The sequence below is a fragment of the Punica granatum genome, chromosome 1 (assembly GCF_007655135.1).
Source record: "Punica granatum isolate Tunisia-2019 chromosome 1, ASM765513v2, whole genome shotgun sequence".
Lineage (NCBI taxonomy): Eukaryota > Viridiplantae > Streptophyta > Magnoliopsida > Myrtales > Lythraceae > Punica > Punica granatum.
The window spans coordinates 38,086,898-38,093,484 of NC_045127.1; positions in this window are offsets into that span (position 1 = coordinate 38,086,898).

Below are 6,587 nucleotides of genomic sequence, written 5' to 3' on the forward strand. Positions count from 1 at the left end.
ACGTGAACCGGAACCACGGAATCTTGGGATTACTCTTGTCTGGGCAAGCATTGGACCAATTCGATTTATTCGACTCTCGAACCGTTCGCTCACCGACTAGGATTCTTACAGAATGATTGTATAAAATAAAATCCTTACAATGCTCTCAAAATACAACAAATTACAAATTGCAAATGGTCGAATCCCAGTTAGTTTGCTTTTGGTTATTATTCCGATCCGACTCACGGTGAGTTTAGGGAAAAACTGAAAACTAAAATTCAAACACGCTCTCAGTGAATAGGGCGTTGGACCCTGTGATCGATGGTTAGGGCGTTGAACCATAAGTGCAATGCATCCTATAGGTCGGGCTCGACTCGCATGGACAAACAAGAGCAGAAAAAATAACAAACAGCATGCAAATTGCAAATAATGTGTTTGTTATTACCGAGTTTACGTGGATTAACAAGTTATTAACCGAGAGGTATTTTGCAAGTAAATGCCATATGCTAAACAAGCAAAAACGTGTAAAGCATTTTGCATTCGGCTTTGTTTCAAGGACTTGACAGATATGGTCAAATCTCGTGTGTGTGGATTGCTTTTATAGTTGTTCTGTATTGTGACACTAAAATTCCACTGAATTCACCAAACTCATGTTTTGACTCTAGATTTAGAATCTAGAATTCCTCATAACCATTATCTAGTATTTGGTTAGGCCGAGTGAAAGGTTAATCAGCATTTTGCATGTTTTCTGACAGAGATAATTGTTCTAATTACCTGAGTCTACGCTAGGATAACAGAAACTCATCAGTGGATAAGAAAATGCTTTGCAGATGAACCTGCACCTGAATAGGTAGCCTATTTTTATCCTGATACCGTAATGTTTCTGTCAAGCTAACCCTAGGGTGTCGCTGAATTGTGAAAAGACGATTCTGCCCTTTATTTGAAAATTGTTTTCAGAAAAGGGAAAACATCGCAATGTAGGCCACCTCGGCCTGTAGCCGATGTCGACCAATTCCCTGGATCTTCTAGGGTTATGCAAGAACCCTGAAAAAACCAAAGAATCAGTCGGTCTGCACAAAAGTAATCTAAAGATCTTTTGTATCTTGATCTGAGTTACCTGAAATCAGGTGAACTCAAGTTGAGACACATAAGTCCTTTCTAGACGTCCATGCTACATCGGACTGCGCATTTCGGGTTTTGAAATGGACAAGTTTTAAAAAGGGCATTAGCATCATTTGACAACTCATCGACACGAGTTATCAGTTAATTACCAATTCATGCAAAAGTTGTCAGTGTGAAGTGGGTTTAATCATGTGAGCGTCCCGATTAACCCGTTTGTGGATTACAGCTTAAAATTAAATGCCGAATGCAGTAAATGTGCGGGTTACAGACAATCAAATAAATCATAATTCATGACAAATTACAAATAAATCAAATTACTGAATGAAGTCTGAATACCCGAAAAGCTTAATTTAATGAAAACAATTCATGACACGATGACCAAAACGGATCCAGGAAAGTCGAGGATAATTTGGTGAAAATGACCAAAATACCATCGGAACCCAAATGGCCCCGAAAGAGTGATCAATACATGAATTCATGCATTTTTTCTTCAAAAAACAATGTTTTAAAGACATTTTAATACAAGATTCGCGATGATATTGAAATTTGCAATTTACACAAAATTCGAGAAATGAATTTTATCGAGGTAAAGAGACCATTCGTAACCCGAATAAGGTCAAAGAACTCTCGGCTCTTTCATCTTGGGAATAGCCGTGGGTTTCCTTGACCCGTTTTGGTATTCAAGCATTCTTTTTAACCCAATTTTGACTATTTCTCGCGTGCTCAAACCTTAAACACGGTAAATAACACATATTTAACAAAGCCGGTATCGCCATGAGCTAGAAAAATGCATTTAAACATACAAACATGCACAAACACGTTATTTATGGAATCGATAAGACAATACCGGCTCCATGGATGCAGGAAAACATAAAGATTCGGAAAACAACTCAAATCGGGGCAAGGAAACCGGTCTTGACCTGAAAAGGTCAAGAGTACCCTCGGTTACCTCTCCAAGAGGTTAATCCGAGAGGTATCTCGGCTTTTCCGGGTCGATATGGTTTCCTCGACTTCGATTTAAACATTTTCCGACATGCTAGCATGTTAAACGATGATGATCATGCATGATATAATATGAAAATGCAAAAAAGAAATGATCTTGAAGATAAAACATGCTTGAAACGCCTTATAACTCCGTAAACGCAACGAAAAATGTAAAAGTCCTAGCTCCTCTAAGTCGGGAATGGCCATAGCTAGTCCTGAGATGCGGGATGAGACTGTAAAAAGTCAGGTCGAACCGTTGGTGGGTCCGGTTTGGGCTGTTTTTCGTTAAACAGACCCGAAAGGCACAAACAGATCCGGCTGGAACACTGAACAGACCCGACTGTCGGGTCAGACGTCACCACATAGGCTCCCGATGGAATTTTGAGGCTGTAGCCAAGGGACCCCTCTAGGTGACCGTGGTGGTCGTTTGCTCCTAGAGTTATTGGATCGACCCGTATAGTCCTGCAAAGATCATAGAAAACAGAGTATGTCTGTAAAACAGACTCGACTGGCAGTTTTCGGGTCGGACGTCACCACAGTATCTCCCGATGGAATTTTGAGACAAGGCCAGTGGCTCCCGACTCCTAACTGACCCCTGGAGGTGACAGTGGTGGTTGTTTGTCGAAGAGGGTCTCCAATCGACCCAATCTGCAAGAAAAACCACAAGAAAAGTCAGAAAAACTGATCTGACTGGACAGTCGGGCTGTTTCTCCTTGCTGGTTTAAAACCAACGGGTTTTTCTTGGATTTCTCAACTCCTTGACACCCTAAGGTTGTGTGGAGAGGTGTTTGATGGGTTTTGGTAGCTCAAATAGGTCCGGAAGGGTGAGAAACCTGGGTAGGGACTTTTGACCCGAATTGGACCAAAAGACAGTTTGGTTCTGTGGTGGGTTATTCCGATGGGTTGGAGACTTCAAACTTAAAATCTAAGCTCGGAAATGGATAGAGGGGATCGAAAACATGTGGGATATGAAGTTTGGTGAAGTTTGGATTTATGCCGGGATGGTAAATACCATGATTCTTACTTAAGTCTTGAGGGTTTTTGTTTGGCTTTTGCTGAGTTCTTGCTTGCTGGTTGCTTGATAAAAATGGCAAGTGTTGATGCAAGAGAAGGTGTCTTGAAGTTGAAGAAGGCTTAGGCTATATATATGCAAGCTACTGATGTAATTAGGTAAACAAAGTGCAAGTAAGGGACATGCTTAAAGGATCCGAATTTTTTTAAGGGAATTAGGGTGGGGTTTTGATTGAATGAAGCATTAATGGATAGATGGTGATGGTGGAGTGTTGAAATAGAAGACTTAGATATTTTGAAGAAGTTGTCTTCATGGAGATGAAGAAGACAAAGGAGAAAAGACCAAGGAAAAGGACGGCATTGGGCAAGATTACAGTTGCCCTAGGGCAAGCCGTGGGTCCCATGGGCGTTGAGGGAAGTTCAGGACAAAGTTTGGGTCTCGATTGATTGCATGTTTGAGGTTTGTGGCTCAAACGAACGTCGAATTGTCAATGGACGCGCGAAAACAATTCAAACGAGCCTGAAATCATCCATTTTGCCCAAATGAATGTTCGTGTGTTTTTGGGCTCGGAAGCCGGTTTTGCCCATTTCAAGCGATTAGAGCAAAGTTAGCCGTTTCTAAATGCACATCTCGTGTCTGCATTCCGCGTTGGTCATTTTGATGTCCATTGTTAATCGGCCTGAACAATTGACCAATAAGCCGATATTGCAAATGTGAAGCAGGAGACGTCCTAGGAGAGCCGGATTTCTCAGAATGCTTTCTGAGTTGCTTGGATGATCCGGAGATCGCTGCGATCTCTGTTCGTTGAGAACAGATCTCGAAGGATTGAAAAAGTACATATGAGACCCTAAAAGTATTGTTCTGAGGGCCTAGATGGATTGTACAATTCCGTCCAAGGATTTCAAACTGAGCCTTGGGATGAGTAACACTGTATTGGCCAACCATCTGACGTCAAGTTTCCGCGAAAAGGACCTCCGATTATGAATTTCCGTTAAAAACGGACTTTTCTACCATTCAGAGGTCATTCGAGAAACCGAAAGGGATATTGCAGTTTAATTTGCCTAATTGTGTATGTCCGCTGTAGTTTTCGGGGCAATGCATGGCTAACTTGGATTGTTTCATGTTCTCTCAGACCAGTCTCCAGATATGATTTTTCGTTGAAAGGTATGCTTGTTTTGCCGCTCGGGAGTCGTTCGAGGAGTCGGTGTGACTTCCGAGGAGCAATCTGAAGCAATGCTCATGTTCTGTATAATTGTTGGATGTGGCTGCATCTGACATCGGGCACTAACTTTTCTCTGGTAAACCGGCATTTTTGGACTTCCACTTAAAAGTTGTCTGTATACAGAAAGTTATTATGTATAGAGCAAATTATCTGCATAATGCGTTTGAAGACACTTTTCATCTGTTTGGCACTAATGTGGATTTTTGGAGTCCAATATTGGCTATCTTCCGATGGTTGAGCGAACTATCGAAAAATAGGACCGTCCGTAGTATATTCTGAAAATGCCGGTTTTGATGCCGTTTAGGCTCCCTGTTTGCTATGTATGCTGCTAGATGATTCTATGTGTTCTTCTACCATGTGCTTGAATCATCTGCCTATCTCTGTCGAGCTTTCTTCTGCATGGATGCTCAAGTCGTAGTCTGGATTGCTGTTGATAGGCATCGCTTGAATTGGTGAGCCAAAATGGGGTGCTGACAACAGCAATGCAACATATCCTAGCTAACTAAAACTACCCATAATCCATCGATAAACAAGCTTAGAACCACCCCACAACAATCCTCACATCCAACAAGCTTGGCCGAGCATCACAAGCTCAGAACACAGCAATCCTTACAACTAACACTCCCACTACAATTGTCAAAATCCACCACAGCCGAGCCAACTTCTTCAATTGAAGCTCACACTCCACAATCCTGCTTTTTAGCAACACCACATTTCTCTGAAGTTGGTCTTCGACTGAAGAAGTGTTCTGAAGTTAGTCTTCCCACTCAAAATACTCGCATATATGAGCTTCATCCTTCCATAAATGACACTTGTAAAATGGTCGATCAGGATTTGCAATGATCTTCGAAATCATCTGACGCGCTCTTTGTCCACAACAACAAAGAATCGACCCAACTCTGAAGATGCTCGAACTGCAATTGGAATGACAGCTCATGCTCAACTTCCAATCTTTGTTCATCTCTTTACTCTGCAATTGAATTGTAATTGCTGTTGCACGGACCCGAATGTGGACTCTCGTCGGGGCCCGCATTGCGCACTTTTGGATCGCGAGGCTTAGGAGTGTCCACCTTCCCGTGGGGACGCGTGACGGACACGCTTGAAAGAATGAGTCGCCACTTATCATTTTACGACCCGAAGGTTGAGGGCGGATAAGTTACCCGGGTCTAGAGATATGGAACACCTAATTTGTCGTTAAGGCATTGATCTGTACGGAACCGGAAAGTCCGTGTTCGGGGGTTCATGTTACGTGCGGGTCTATATCCCGCACGCTCTTTCGGTACTCTTGTTTGCTAGGCTTGCATGTTTTATTATTTACCGCTTGAATTAAGCTGCACTCAGCTCGCACGTTTTGACACCAGAGATTCAGTGAACCAAACGATGTCGGTTGAGAAGCCAAGAGAAAAGTAAACCCGTATGTCGGGGAGTTGGTTCACAATCTTGCATTACGGTTCATCGAACCATGGAGGTTGAATCCCTGCGTGAACCAGAACCGCGAATTCTTGGATTTATTTTTCTTTGGGCTAGCATTAAACCGATTCGATTAATTCAACTCTCGGACCGTTCGCTTACCGACTGGAATTCTTACAGAATGAATGTACAAAATAAAAGTCCTTACAATGCTCTCGAAAACAATAAATACAAATTACAAATGGCCGAATTCCAGTCGACTCGCATTCGGTTATTATTCCACTCTAACTCACCGTGAGTTTAGGGAAAAGACCGAAGAACTGAAATTCAATGCACGCTCTCACTGAATAGGGTGTTGGACCCTGTGAGTGTTGATTAGGGCATTGGACCCTGTGATCGATGATTAGGGCGTTGGACCCTAATATCATTCGGCCTAGGCATCAGGCTCGACCCGCATGGCAAACAAGTGCGAAAAGATAACAATCAACAGGTAAATAACAGATAATGTGTTTGTATTCATCGAATGTACGTGGATTAACAAGTTTATTAATCCAAGTGTGTTTTTGCAAGCAAATGTCATATGCTAAGCAAACAACGCGTGTCAATGTTTTAGCATTCGGCTTTGGTTTGAGAACCTGACATATCGGGTGTCCGTAGTCAAGTTTCATGTGTGTGGATTGTTTTTACAGTGATTCGGTGTAGTGACACTGAATTAACCCAACTCGTGTTTTGACTCTAAATTTGGAACCTAGAGTTCCACCTAACCATTTTCTAGAATTTGGTTAAGTCGAATGAAATGATTAGTCAGGTAATTGTAATTTTGATACAGAATACCCAACTGACATCTTAAACGATACT